Source organism: Chelonia mydas, chromosome 1, assembly GCF_015237465.2.
Source record: "Chelonia mydas isolate rCheMyd1 chromosome 1, rCheMyd1.pri.v2, whole genome shotgun sequence".
NCBI lineage: Eukaryota > Metazoa > Chordata > Testudines > Cheloniidae > Chelonia > Chelonia mydas.
Window position 1 is genome coordinate 345,361,768 of NC_057849.1, and position 15,570 is coordinate 345,377,337.

The 15,570-nt window shown below is 46.6% G+C and overlaps 1 protein-coding gene and 1 long non-coding RNA gene across 6 annotated transcripts in view; one reads left to right on the top strand and one right to left on the bottom strand.

The window, feature by feature from the left end:
* The window catches only part of LOC122461583, a 30,530-nt gene extending 17,846 nt beyond the window's left edge, over window positions 1–12,684 (top strand). The window contains exon 3 of the long non-coding RNA XR_006283553.1: window positions 9,553–12,684. This is a non-coding gene — a long non-coding RNA (uncharacterized LOC122461583). The remainder of the gene's footprint in view (window positions 1–9,552) is intronic.
* Window positions 1–14,612, bottom strand: part of PPP6R2 (protein phosphatase 6 regulatory subunit 2) — a 173,581-nt gene extending 158,969 nt beyond the window's left edge. For 2 of the 5 annotated variants that reach the window (XR_006283552.1, XM_037889481.2), the window contains exon 1: window positions 14,220–14,510. The gene's annotated coding sequence lies outside the window, so the exon portion shown is untranslated. Of the gene's footprint in view, window positions 1–14,219 lie in introns of all 5 variants that reach the window. The other 3 variants (XM_037889478.2, XM_037889479.2, XM_043521733.1) reach the window with 3 other exon arrangements.
* Between the last annotated feature and the right edge of the window lie 958 nt (window positions 14,613–15,570).

Below are 15,570 nucleotides of genomic sequence, written 5' to 3' on the forward strand. Positions count from 1 at the left end.
GTTAAGGAGTACTTGTGGCACCTTAGAGACTAACCAATTTATTTGAGCATCAGCAATGAAACATTAACCGGGGGCATCCGATGAAGTGAGCTGTAGCTCACGAAAGCTTATGCTCAAATAAATTGCTTAGTCTCTAAGGTGCCACAAGTCCTCCTTTTCTTTTTGTGAATACAGACTAACACGGCTGTTACTCTGAAACCTATGTAAGAGTTGCTATCCTCCAATTCTCCAGTATAGGAGCTAACATGAATAAGTACAGGAACTCCTCACTTAAAGAAAAGGAGGACTTGTGGCACCTTAGAAACTAACAAATTTATTTGAGCATAAGCTTTCGTGAGATGCAGCTCACTTCATCGGATGCCCCCGGTTAATGTTGTTTCATTGCCGATCCATAAGAGAACAGCCTTGTTTAAAGTTTTGCAATGCTCCCTTATAACCTTGTTTGGCAGCCACCTGCTTTGTCCACTGCTTGCAGAAAGAGAAGCCCGTTGGAGCTAGCTGGTGGGGGCTTGGAACCAGGGATTGGCAGCCCCCCCATCAGCTCCCCGTTCCCCTAAGTTCCCTGTGCAGCAGCTGCCCAACAGGCTACCAACTGCCAGAAGTTCAGCTGTCCCTCCCCACACTGCCATGTGCTGCTCCTGCCCTCTGCCTTGGAGCTGCTCCTGGGAACCTCCTCCTTGCTGTGCGGAGGGGACTAATGTCAGGGTGTCTTCTTCCACCCCGCTCTTTTACCCCATCTCCGGAGGGGCGGGGGAGAATACGACAGGGCTCAGGACGGAGGGAGCTTGCTGGCCGCAGCTGCTGTCTCAACTTACTGATCTACTTAAAAAGGCAGTTTTCACAGTAGTAGCCGTGTTAGTCTGTATTCACAAAAGGAAAAGGAGCTTATGCTCAAATAAATTTGTTAGTCTCTAAGGTGTCACAAGTACTCCTTTTCTTTTTTTAAAAAGGCAGTGCACATAGAGTGGGGTTGGCACACTTAAAAGGGCAATGCGCTTCTCTCTCTCTCACAAACATACGGTGTGTCTCTCTATCTGCCATGCTGTCTCCCCACCCTCCATTTGCACTGCCTTGTGGAGCACGAGGCTATATTAACAAAGTTTTAACCCTTGAGGGCTCGGCCAAGTTTTAGTTCATCGTTTAGCAGGAAGGCATTCCCTGGGAAATATCCCACACACTTCCACCCTCTGACTTCACCACCTCAGACAAGCTTCATAAAATCATAGAATATCAGGGTTGGAAGAGACCTCAGGAGATCACCTAATCCAATGCCCTGCTCAAAGCAGGACCAATCCCCAACTAATTCATCCCAGCCAGCGCTTTGTCAAGCCTGACCTTAAAAACCTCAAAGGAAGGAGATTCCACCACCTCCCTAGGGAGCCTATTCCAATGCTTCACCACCCTCGTAGTGAAAAAGTTTTTCCTAATAGCCAACCGAAACCTCCCCCCCTGCAACTTGAGACCATTACTCCTTGTTCTGTCATCTGCCACCACTGAGAACAGTCTAGATCCATCCTCTTTGGAACCCCCTTTCAGGTAGTTGAAAGCAGCTATCAAATCCCCTCTCATTCTTCTCTTCCGCAGACTAAACAATCCCACTTCTCTCAGCCTCTCCTCATAAGTCATGTGTTCCAGTCCCCTAATCATTTTTCTTGCCCTCCGCTGCACGCTTTCCAATTTTTTCACATCCTTCTTGTAGCATGGGGCCCAAAACTGGACACAGTACTCCAGATGAGGCCTCACCAATGTCGAATCGAGGGGAACGATCACGTCCCTCGATCTGCTGGCAATGCCCCTACTTATACATCCGAAAATGCCATTGGCCTTCTTGGCAACAAGGGCACACTGTTGACTCATATCCAGCTTCTCGTCCACTGTAACCCCTAGGTCCTTTTCTGCAGAACTGCTGCCTAGCCACTCGGTCCCTAGTCTGCAGGGCCGGTGCAACCACTAGGCGAACTAGGCGGTCGCCTGGGGCATCAAGTGGTTGGGGGCGGCGGTGGAGCGGAGGTAAGCTGGGGCGGGGGGCACAGGGAGGGCCGCCTGCAGCAAGTAATGGGGGGGGGACACACAGGGGAACCGCTTCCCGCCCCAGCTCACCTTTGCTCCACCTCCTCCCCTGAGCACTGCCCCACTCTGCTTCTCTCCCTCCCAGGCTTGCACACCAAACAGCTGATCGGCGCCGCAAGCTTGGTAGGCGGGAGAAACAGCGGCATGCTCAGGGAAGAGGTGAAGCAGAGGTGAGCGGGGGCAGGGAGCTGCCGCGGGGGGGGCTACCCGGGCCGAGGGGAGGGAGGGGGCAGAGGGGGGCTGCCGCGGGGGGGCGGCGCAAGGTGGAAGTTTCGCTTAGGGAGTGAAACCTCCTTGCACCAGCCCTGCTAGTCTGTAGCGGTGCATGGGATTCTTCCATCCTAAGTGCAGGACTCTGCACTTGTCCTTGTTGAACCTCATCAGATTTCTTTTGGCCCAATCCTCTAATTGGTCTAGGTCCCTCTGTATCCTATCCCTACCTTCCAGTGAAACTACCACTCCTCCCAGTTTAGTGTCATCTGTAAACTTGCTGAGGGTGCAATCCACGCCATCCTCCAGATCATTAATGAAGACACTGAACAAAACTGGCCCCAGGACCGATCCTTGGGGCACTCCGCTTGATACTGGCTGCCAACTAGACATGGAGCCGTTGATCACTACCCGTTGAGCCTGACGATCTAGCCAGCTTGCTATCCACCTTATAGTCCATTCATCCAGCCCATACTACTTTAATTGCTGGCAAGAATACTGTGGGAGACCTTGTCAAAAGGTTTGCGAAAGTCAAGGAAATAACACGTCCACTGCTTTCCCCTCCTCCACAGAGCCAATTATCTCATCATAGAAGGCAATTAGATTAGTCAGGCATGACTTGCCCTTGGTGAATGCATGCTGACTGTTCCTGATCACTTTCCTCTCCTCTACATGCTTCAGAATTGATTCCTTGAGGACCTGCTCCATGATTTTTCCAGGGATTGAGGTGAGGCTGACTGGCCTGGAGTTCCCAGGATCCTCCTCCTTCCCTTTTTTAAAGATGGGCACTACATTAGCCTTTTTCCAGTCATCCAGGACTTCTCCCAATCGCCATGAGTTTTCAAAGATAACGGCCAATGGCTCTGCAATCACATCCGCCAACTCCTTTAGCACTCTCGGATGCAGCACATCCGGCCCCGTGGTCTTTTGCTCGTCCAGCTTTTCTAAATAGTCCCGAACCACTTCTTTTTCCACAGAGGGCTGGTCACCTCCTCCCCATGCTGTGCTGCCCAGTGCAGTAGTCTGGGAGCTGACCTTGTTCGTGAAGACAGAGGCAAAAAAAGCATTGAGTACATTAGCTTTTTCCACATCCTCTGTCACTAAGTTGCCTCCCTCATTCAGTAAGGGGCCCACACTTTCCTTGACTTTCTTCTTGCTGCTAACATACCTGAAGAAACCCTTCTTGTTACTCTTAACATCTCTTGCTAGCTGCAACTCCAGGTGTGATTTGGCCTTCCCGATTTCACTCCCGCTTGCCTGAGAAATATTTTTATACTCCTCCCTGGTCATTCGTCCAATCTTCCACTTCTCGTAAGCCCTTTTTTTGTGTTTAAGATCAGCAAGGATTTCACTGTTAAGCCAAGCTGGTCACCTACCATATTTACTATTCTTTCTACACATCAGGATGGTTTGTTCCTGTAACCTCACTAAGGATTCTTTAAAATACAGCTAGCTCTCCTGGACTCCTTTCCCAGTCATGTTCCTCCAGCACTTGCACCAGGCAATTGTCCCCTATGCTTTCCAAAAACTTCTTGGATTGTCTGTGCACTGCTGTATTGCTCTCCCAGCAGATATCAGGGTGATTGAAGTCTCCCATGAGAACCAGGGCCTGCGATCAAGTAACTTCCATTAGTTGCCGGAAGAAAGCCTAGTCCACCTCATCCCCCTGGTCCAGTGGTCTATAACAGACTCCCACCACAACATCACCTTTGTTGCTCACACTTCTAAACTTAATCCAGTTTGCGAAAAACATTTCCCTGGAACCTAACCCCCTATTTACATTAATTCTTATGGGGAAATTGGATTCGCTTAACATCATTTCGCTTAAAGTAGCATTTTTAGCATAAAGTAGCGAGGAGTTATTGTAATCTCATATTTTTAACAACAACTCAGCTACTTCAGTTCCTACAGAATTCATGGATGTGCATCATCTGGTCCTGGTGACTTGTCACTATTTAGTGCTCTTTCTCCCAGCAGCCAGAGCAGGGTAAAGTTGGGGCTTCTATTATTATTAGGCATTTGTATTATGGTAATGCCCATAGGCCCTTGTCAGGCTAAGGATCAGGGTCCTACTGTGCTAGGCACTGCACAAACGTATAGAAAGACATATGGATCCTGACCTAACACGTTTACAATCTAATTTGAAATAAAGGTTCAATAAGTGATTGCCACAAACAGCATGAGAGCAAGAGGAAGGGAGGATAAGGGGGAAAATAAGACAATAAGGTTTCACAGATGTGACAAGGTCAGGCCAGATGGCTACAGGAGAGTGATACAAGGCAGATATATTAGCCCCAGGTTAAGTAGGTCCCTTTGCCCTGGGTAAGGTAACAGGAAAGGTTCCAGAACAATCAGGAACTTTCTGGAAACAATTAAGGCAGACAGGCTGATTAGAACACCTGCAGCCAATCAAGAAGCTGCTAGAATCAATTAAGGCAGGGTAATCAGGGCACCTGGGTTTAAAAAGGAGCTCACTTCAGTTTGTGGTGCGTGCGAGGAGCTAGGAGCAAGAGGTGCAAGAAGCTGAGAGTGAGAAGGTGTACTACTGGAAGACTGAGAAGTACAAGCATTATCAGACATCAGAAGGAAGGTCCTGTGGTGAGAATAAAGAAGGTGTTGGGAGGAGGCCATGGAGGTAGCCCAGGGACTTATAGCTGTCACACAGCTGTTACAGGAGCCACTGTAGACAGCTGCAATCCACAGGGCCCTGGGCTGGAACCCAGAGTAGAAGGCGGGCCCGGGTTCCCCCCATCCCTCCATTCCCCCAACTCCCTACTTGATACCGGAGGAGTTGACCTGGACTGTGGGTTCCACCAGCGGGGAAGGTCTCTGGCCTGTTCCCCAATCCACTAGGTGGATCAGCAGAGATTGGGGGCATTGTTCTTCTTCCTTTTCCCCATACTGGCCAGTGATGAGGCTAACTGAGTGAATGGCAGATTTGAGCCACGAAAGTGGTCAAACTGAGGGCTGCCATGAACTTCTGAGGCGAGCAAATTCGACATTAAGCGCAGCACCCACCAAGGCAGAGGAGGAACTTTGTCACACAGATTACTTATTTATATTTTAACTAGAGCTGTCGATTAATCACAGTTAACTCAAGCGATTAACTCAAAAAAATTATCTCGATTAACAGCAGTTTTAATTGCACTGTTAAACAATAGAATACCAATTGAAATTTATTAAATATTTGGGATGTTCTTCTTCATTTTCATATATATTGTATTCTGTGTTGTCACTGAAATCAAAGTGTATATTATTTTAGATTATAAACATTTACACTGTAAAAATGACAAGTTTTTTTCAATTCACCTCATACAAGAACTGTAGTGCAATCTCTGTCATGAAAGTGCAATTTACAAATGTAGATTTTTTTTTGTTACATAACTGCACTCAAAAACAAAATGTCAAACTTCAGAGCCTACAAGTCCACCCAGTCCTACTTCTTGTTCAAACAATTGCTAAGACAAACAAGTTTGTTTACATTTATTGGAGATAATGCTGCCACCTTCTTATTTACAATGTTACCTGAAAGTGAGAACAGACATTTGCATGGCACTTCTGTGGCCAGAATTGCAATGTATTTACGTGCCAGGTATGCTAAACATTCGTATGCCCCTTCATACTTCAGCCACCATTCCAGAGGACATGCTTCCATGCTGATGACGCTCATTAAAAAAATAATGCATTAATTGAATTTGTGACTGAATTCCTTGGAAGAGAATTGTATGTCTCCTGCTATGTTTTACCAGCATTCTGCCATATATTTCATGTTATAGCAGTCTCAGATGATGACCCAGCTCATCGTTCCTTTTAAGAACACTTTCAGATTTGACAAAACACAAAGAAGACACCAATGTGAGATTTCTAAAGATAGCTACAGCTCTCTACCCAAGGTTTAAGAATCTGAAGTGCCTTCCAAAATCTGAGAGGGACGAGGTGTGGAGCATGCTTTCAGAAGTCGTAGAAGAGCAACACTACAATGTGGAAACTACAGAACCCGAACCACCAAAAAAGAAAATCAACCTTCTGCTGGTGGCATCTGACTCAGATAATGAAAATGAACATGCGTTGGTATGCACTGCTTTGGATTGTTATTGAGCAGAACCTGTCATCAGCATGGACGCATGTCCCCTGGAATGGTGGTTGAAGCATGAAGGGGCATACAAATATTTAGCATACCTGGCACGTAAATAGCTTGAAATGCCGGCCACAAAAGTGCCATGCACTTTCAGGTGACATTGTTAACAAGAAGCAGGCAGCATTATTTCCTGCAAATGTAAACAAACTTGTTTGTCTGAGCTATTGTCTGAATAAGAAGTAGGACTGAGTGGACTTACAGGCTCTAAAATTTTACATTGTTTTGGTTTCGAGTGCAGGTTTGTTTTTTTTACATAATTCTACATTTGTACGTTCAACTTTCATGATAAAGAGATTGCACTACAGTACTTATATTAGGTGAATTGAAAATTTTTTTTTTTACATTGCAAATACTTGTAACCAAAAATAAATATAAAGTGAGCACTGCACACTTTGTACTCTGTGTTGTAACTGAAATCAATAAATTTGAAAATGTAGAAAATATCCAAAAATATTTAAATAAATGGTATATTACAGTTTAACAGTGCGATTAATCACAATTATTTTTTTTTAAATCGCTTGACAGTCCTAATTTTAACACCACCTAGAGGTCTCAGTCAGGATCAGGAATCCAAACATGCTGTACACACATATATGCAAGAAAGCTTACAATGTAAGCAGTGCACAACTTAATTGTACTGAATCATATAAAAAAGTTATACATAAATATGGGATATTCTTGACTGAAGCTCAACATGGCTTTCATCAGTTGTCCAATTTCTTGTAGGCATTCAAATTTATCCAGCACCTAGCAAGAAACTGAAGTGAAAAGATGGAAGCCACTGAGCAGAGTTCACGGACATCATTCTAGCAGGACTCCCCATATCGTTACCTTTTCTAGTAGCTAGGATTCCAAATCATCTTCCATATGAATCTTTGGATAGTAAGTTTAGTTCTCTGGCTATTGGTATTTAGTGAAATTTCTGTGCCCTCTGGATGAAGGTGTGAGACAGATGGAATATGTTGTTTAAAAAAAATAAGCCATTGGGAAAGAGACTGATTTGAAGGGGAGAAGTACAAGAAAAGGGAGACAGAAAATATAATAACATGGGGAAATGGTGGAGAGCATAATTAAAGCAAGATATGTAAAAGGGTGGAGAGAGAGCAAAGGAAGAGAGGAACACACAGAACCAACTCTGGAAAAGATTCAGCTTAATCTGTTACAGGAAAATAGAAAAAAAAGGAGAAGACAAGAAGGGAAAACAGATATAACAAAACCAAGTCAAGATGCAAAAGTCACTTTTTAAAAAATTATTAAACAGAAAGGTGATTGAGAATATTCATAAAGTTCCCAGTAACTGGCAAATAACTATTTTAAATTGCATGGAGTATGACTTTGGAAAGTGGTCTTTCAGACTATGGATAGTTAGTAGGCTTAACTCCTGGGCTAGTAAGTGCGGGCTAAAGTTTAAACCTGCTAACAGGTATCCTTCCAAAAAGTGGAAGATTGGCCAAAATGAGACCAACAGAAAGGAATAAATAATAGCAGCTAAAATGTCTGAGGAAGAGCAATAGCTAAAGACAATAAATAACAAGTAAAAAGGATAAAGCCATTGAAGAGAAGCTAAAATATTGATCTGAACTTGTTTTCATTAGAACATATTGGGGATATAGTTACCTCAGATGTATTTTTTCAGCCAATACAGATAAGACCGCCAAAGACAGAGGAGTCAAAGGAGGCAGGGCCAGAACACATTGAAAATTTCACTGCTGTTCCGTCCCTCAGTCTCCTGGGGCGTTGTGAGGGTGAGTAGGAGGATCTCCACTACTGAACCCCACCCCCCAACATCCATTTTTTAAATCCTTCTTTCAGAAAATAGCTCCAGTATCTGCCTCTATTGCTGATGCTACTCCTGGCTTTGCTAAACAAAACCAGAATCAATTTGACCTAATACTTGTCAATTTCACTGCTGTCCACAGGGTTCTGACAGAAGCAATGAAAACTGACAAGACTGATCAGTATTTTTACTCTGCTTTAACCAGGCAAAGACAGGAGCAGAAGCAGAGGTTTGAAGCAATCTGTCTCCAAACTTAAGACAGCACTCCACAAGTTACTTTTGGTTCATGTTTGAAAGGGTTGTTTGTTTGTTTGCAACCATAAAGGTTAGAAACTCAGTTTTGTTTTGTTTTGTTTCATAATAAAAGCTTAACTTCCACAGAATCTAATAGCACTTGCTTGAAAAAGCTTCCTATTTGCACAGCCCAGTAGATTTTTCAAGCCCTATCTGTATGGCTTAAATAACCTACTGAACTTTGCCACTTAACCATAATGTTCTTTTCTCTTGCCTTCCTGTTTTCTTTTTGTGTAGGGGTATGGATGAGTTCATGACTGCCTAAGATTATCACTTATTATTTGTATTGCGGTTCACCTGGGAACCCCAGTTATGGATCAGGGCCCATTGTACTAGTCCCTCTACAAAACAACATGGGGTCCCTGCCACAAAGAGCTTATAATCTAAGTATAAAATGAGAGAGAATAGGTACAACAATGACAGGGGACCACAAGGAACCAGTGAGACAATACTAGTTAGTTGTCAACAGCTGTCTACCATCTCCATGCACAGACTAAAGATTCTGATTTCCTTATTTTTCACTTCAGGTTCTTTTGAAACTAGCTTCTTCATTTTTCTCAACTCCCCGCACAGTTCATTCTTGGTATAATCCTTCCCATACAGATGTTGACCTTAGCTATACTCTATTCATGGCTACGTAATGTTTTTACTAGAGTTACCTCTTGCACCAACTTGTGCATTACTTAGGACTAACATTAGAGTAGCTTCTCTTGTTTGTAAAACTAACTATTCAAAAGAGCAATCGTATCAAATTCCCAGCCTGCAGGCCAGATCTGGCCTTTTAATACATTTATGTGGTCTGCATGACAAACTCAAATTCTAAAAAATCTGTTTGGGGGTTTGTTTGTTTTTAGTTTCGGTTCTATCCTTGGTTTTGAAAGATCATCTTCAACTGTGGAGTGAGTGTAACCAATACAGTGATGTCTTCCAGAGTCTGCAAACAGACAATGCCTGAAACAATTGCTGTGTGTGTCAACTTCCATCTCTCACTAAGGTGTTAATTCTAAAGCCTTATGACAACATGTTATGTCAACATTAACTATTTCATTGCTGATTATTTTAGCAGGTCAAATGGAAGAGAGAAGAGAGAAGCCTATGGCAGGAGAACTGCAGAGGGAAGAAAGGAGGACACACAAAGACAGGGAAGTGGCAATAAGGAAGAAAGAAACAAGAGGCTTAGAAATAGTGGTGGTCATAAAAGATTGCATCTTTTCCCGTTAAGTGATATTGAAAAAAAACAAGGCATTTAAATAGTAATAACTAGAAGTTTAGTTATCCCCTACAGGCCATATACTGTCCTTGATCTTTGTATAAACCTACTGATATCAAAGAAAGATTCACCACGGAGAGAAGGGTAGCATGTTGTCTTACATTTGTAACCTAGCCCATAGACCATAATCAAATACAGAACTCTGCCCTCTCCACAGAATAAGTAGGAGACCCCTGTTAAGGGTAAGATACGCACAAACTGTTTTTTAAAATGTGTCCCAACATTTGATTAGTTTATACAGATAGTTGAAGTCACTCATTAATTCAGTTGTATTCGCTCTGAGCGCGCTCAGCATTGTACAATCTTTCAAATTCCTGATTTAGAGACTGGTAGAGAAACTCTGAGTATATTTGTATTCTTATGACTTGGAATTTGTATCCCTCCAAGTCCTCTTCACTCAGAAATTTCATCTTAGAAAATTCTATGGAATCTTTTATAGTACTACTCTCCCAGCTCTTTGACTCAATCTGTCCGTCTTATATAGTTTATACACAAGTACCCCCAGGATGTTGGCATTCTACCATGTTTCAGAAGTGCCTATAATATCAAGATCCTCTTCCATTTTCAAACATTCTAGTTCACCTATTTTTGTTAAGCTTCTCACACCAATAAATACAGTAGTGTCCCATCCATGGCTCTTGAGGCTTCAATTGTGTTAAGAAAATGTATAGTTAACTATGAATTTTTAATATTTTCCCTGAGCCGTGACCTGCCATTTTTGAATGTAAGTGTTTGAATCAGTCCAGTCATTATGGATAGAATGTAAAAGAGCTTAGCTTCCCCAGCAGCCACAACAGTGAGAGCCAGGAGAGCTCTAAGCAGATGCTCTCCATTCCCTGGTGAAGCTGCTCAGATCTCCCACTCACCACCTGCTGCATCACCAGGGAAGGTGAGAAGTTCTGGTTGGGTTTACTGCCTGCTTACCTGCCAGACTGCGAGCACCCCAGGAACAGCAAGGTAGTACTCGACTGGCTATGCCTGAACACAGAGCAATCCACAGAAAGGATGGCTCCCCTCCCACATACAGCCATCAGAAGGGAAGAGAATAGGTACAGAACCATGCGATTCCCTCTCTTAGCCCAGGTTAGAACAGTTTACAAGAGCTGGGGAAAGCCAGTGTACAACTCATGCCAGCTAGTTCCTCACCCAATGCAACCGATCCACCACAGGATGCAGGGAAAGAGTTGTCTTTGCCAGCTCTATATTCACTTGGGACGTGTCTCTGCCAGAGGAATCCTCAGCTGGGGGGACCTGAGGGTATTTTCTGCTCTCTTCTCACAGGGACCACAAAAGGGAAGAGACTATGCCCCTAAACAAGTAATGATTGCTGCTCTTAACCTTTCCTAAAGTAATACATATTCAAAAATTAGATAGTTGGTGGGGCTTCTGTTTGGGGACCCAAGACAGTATCCTGGCCTGAATCACGGGAAATCTTATTAGGCTCCCCCACTTATTAGTGACTTCCCCCAAAACATTACAAGTTTTCTATGCCAGCAGTCTGTTTCTCCGTTGGTTAAAGCGGAGCCAATCCCTTCTGTTACAGGCTCTCCCTTCACTAAAAAGTTTCTTCGATGCCTAATAAGACTTCCCGTGATTCAGGCCAGATACTGTCTTGGGTCCCCAAACAGAAGCCCCACCAACTATCTAACTTTTGAATATGAATCATCATATTCTACAACAATAAAGTACAGTAGTCACGAGGAAAAAATCCAACACACCAGAAACATGGAAAAACAGTCAACTTCAAAACAATTCTGCTCATATCCAATCTTCTGCCATTCTGATGCACCAATGTTTATTATTAGGGATGTTTCAATGAAGACATGATCTTTATCTGCTTCTTTTCCAAATTCCAAAACTTATGTCAATTTGACATGGTATCACAATCAGTTGCTATGTAAATTACTATATCACCACCAATTGCCACCACTAAGACAGCCAAAGTTGCCGTGATAGTTTGGGGGTTTTTTTTAAATCACAAGAGTCACAACAAAAATGTTGGCAAAAATCAGAGATTTTTATCTTTTTTTCTATAACTCAGACAAACTACCCTAATAAGACCCCAGGTCTGCAAATGTTTACTCACATCCTTAACTTCAAACACACACATAATTTATCACAGGACTGCGGCCTAAATATGTAACACAAATTTTCTCCCTTCTTGAGAGGAAAAAGGTTTCACCAAGGAAATAAGCTTCAGTTTCAACTTTTACTACATTAACAAAATGAATACAATATTTTCAAGATTATGAAAAATACCTCACAGCCTTTTAAATTTGTCTTAATTTCTCCTTTTTCACTTCCTAATTTTCTCTAGCTGGTACAAAACAAGACCTTCAAATCAAGAAAGAAGCTTTCACTAGATTTGTCAAGAAATACAATCTTCCTGTAAGAAAGTTCCAAGGCTGAAGTCACAAATGGACTTGCTACAATTCCCACCACAATTTCTATATAATCATAGAAGCAGTGTATCACTGTTATTTCACATGTACAATATGTACCAATGCCAATGGCTTCCCTAATTCAAATCTAGGCCATACAGATTCAAAGTCACTCATTCCTCCTAATCAAACTGACCATGGACTCCACATGACCTTGCCAACATGATCTCCTCTGCCAGTTTCAGTGTTTAGCCAACCGTTATGAATGACTCAAAAAAGGCTAGGCTGTAATATTCTCTCTCTCACTCTTCCTCACCACCTTTTACAGAAGCCCAGAAAAGCAAGTTTCAATGTCTCCACTACAAGAAGAAAGTGAAATTTAAACAAACTCTTTATACAACGAGACCCTAAAACTTAGAATTATTCACCCAAATCCTATATCAAAAGGATAAAGACCCAAAACTTCTGATAAAATAAGACCCAAAAAAAGGAATTTCATAACTAAAAGTACTTCGAATTTCTGAACCAGCTGGCTATTTTTAAAATAAAAAAATAACAAAAACAATTTAGTAGCATGTAGTTAATTGTGGTTTGATGATTAAGAGTGAGTCTCAGTAATTAAAGAACTGATTTCTGTTCAAAGGGACAAATCTACAAGATGTAGTAAAGCAATATAGATCTTTTATTATGCACCCTCAAATATAGGGGGGATACTTTGCCTTGAGAAGTTCTTCTGAAAGATGAAATCTAGGCTGTGAACTTGAGATAAGCAAAACTTGTGAAGGATCAAAGGAGCAGCGAATACAGCTACAAAGCCCCAGGGAAAAGTAGGATGGTGTGGCAGAAAGAATGCACAGGAGGAGGCATATTGTTGGGGCTGAGGTTGGGGATCAGGATCCTCAGGACTGGAGAAGGGGGAGGCAGAAAGAGATGTCTTTCAAAACACTAGGCCTCCCCAGCATCCACAGACTGGAACCCCTTCAGGGAAGGTAGGTGCCTTTCAGCTAGGGATGGAAGAAAAATACTGTCAGATTCTGGGGACCTGGCAAGCAGACACATCTAGGGCTCCGAGTGTCACAGGGTGGCAGTTCGGGGGCCTGACACATCCAGGAAGAGTCAGTGGTGTTGCAAGTGGGAGGCAGACACTGCGCTGAGACGGTGTGGGGCGGGGGAGAAGCAGCAGGCTGACAGATCCAGGGGGTAGGAGGGGTCATGGGGGAGGTAACATATCCAGGTGGGCCAGGTGTGTCCCAGGGGGGTAGGTCAGGAGGCTGACATATCTCGGGAGGATCAGGGGTGTGCTGTGGAGGCAGACACATTTGGGGGAGGAGGGGTCACAGGTGTTGCAGGAAGGTAGGCTGCGGGATAGACAATCGGGGGGACTCAGGGGGCATACACATTGAGGGGAGCCTAGGAGTGTCATGGTGGGGCAGGCAGGAGGGCAGGCGAGCAGACACCTCCGGAGCTCAGGGTGTCACAGGGAGGCAAGCAGTGGGGCTGACGCACCCGGGGGGGAGGGGCTCAGGGATGTCAGGGGGAGGCAGGCACATCCAGAGGCACAGGCTTATCTGAGGGGGGCTCAGACACATCGGGGGCGGGGGAGCTCGGGGCGGCAGGCACATCCAAAAGGGGCAGACACCGTGGGCCGGACTCAGACACCTGGGGGAGGGGGGGCTCAAGACTCTCATTAGAAGCTGGGGGGGGAGGGGGACAGCCACTGTGGGGGAGGGCTCATGATGGCTCAGACCCCTTGGTGGGGGGGGGACACAGACACCGTGGATGGGGGGGGCCTCAGGAAGGCCGGGACATTCAAGGGGCATAGGCACCTCGACTGGGGGGGCTCAGACAGCTCGGGGGAGGCTCACGAGGGGAGGCACATCCCGGGGGGAAAGACACCTGGGGGGGCTCGGGGGTGTTGGGGGGGGCCAGACAGCTCCAAGGGCTCAGGGGGGCAGGCACCTCCGGGGCGCCACGGGCGGGCACGTCGGGGCGCTCAGGCCGCTCCGGGGCAGGCTCGGGGAGCCGCCCGCAGGGGCTCGGCCGCAGCGAGCCGGAGGCAGCGCCAGCCGCGGGTCTCACCTGCTCCGGGCCCGGCCTTCCCCGGCGGCGGCGGCGGGCCCGAGGCTCCGCTCCGCTGCTCCCTGGGCTGCAGAGGCCGGCAAGGCCGCGGACATGGGACACGTCCCCGGGCCTGGCAGCGACTCGCTCCCCGGCCGGGCTGCGCGGTCACCGAGCGCCGGGGCTGAGGGCTCGGCCACCACAGGCTCGCTCGCTCGCTCCAAAATGGCGGCGGGAGCGGCCTGCCCAGACCCGGGAAGGGGGCGGGGCGGAGGGAGGAGAGGGGCGGGGCCTGCCGCAGGGACTGGGCCGGGCCCAGGGCGGCGCCGGAGTGAGCGCGGGGCACGTGAAGCCGGAGGGCTCCGCGCAGCCGCGAGGGGGGGATGGGAAAGCTCAAGGAAGGGAGCATGGGAAGGTTCCATGGGCCGGGGGGGGGAGATTTTATGCGAAGGGGAGGGCCTGGGGCGGGGAAGGTTCCATTGGCCTGGGAACGGGGGAAGGTTCCATGGGAGGTGGGAGGTTCCATTGGGCCTGGGGAGGGGGATGGTAAGGTTCCATGGGCATGGGGAGGAGGCATGGGAGCGGGAAGGTTCCATGGGCCTGCGGAGATGGGAAGGTTCTATGGCAGGTGGGAATAGCGTTGGGCAAGGAGTGAAATGGGGGATGGGAAGGTTCCATGGGTGGGGGGAGGGGAGATGGGAAGGTTTCAGGGGAGGGGGTAGGTTCCATTGGGCCAGGGGAGGGGGGATGGATGGCAGGGGGAGGTTCCATGGGAGGGAGAAGGTTCCATGGACCTGGGGAGGGGGGACGGGAAGGTTCCATAGGAGGGGGAAGGTTCCATGGACCTGGGGAGGGGGGATGGGAAGGTTCCATTGGAGGGGGAAGGTTCCGTGGCAGACAGGAATGGTGTTTGGTGGGGGATGGAACAGGGGGGTAGGAAGGATCCGTGGAGGCGGGAATGGCATTGGGTGGGGGATGGAATGGGGGGGTAGGAAGGATCCATGGAGGCGGGAATGGCATTTGGTGGGGGGTGGAATGGGGGATGGGAAGGTTCCGTGGCAGACAGGAATGGTGTTTGGCAAGGGATGGAACGGGGGGGTAGGAAAGATCCATGGAGGCGGGAATGGCGTTTGGTGGGGGATGGAACAGGGGGGTAGGAAGGATCCGTGGAGGCGGGAATGGCGTTTGGCGAGGGATGGAACGGGGGGGTAGGAAAGATCCGTGGAGGCGGGAATGGCGTTTGGTGGGGGATGGAACAGGGGGGTAGGAAGGATCCATGGAGGCGGGAATGGCATTTGGCGAGGGATGGAACGGGGGGGGTAGGAAAGATCCATGGAGGCGGGAATGGCGTTTGGTGGGGGATGGAATGGGG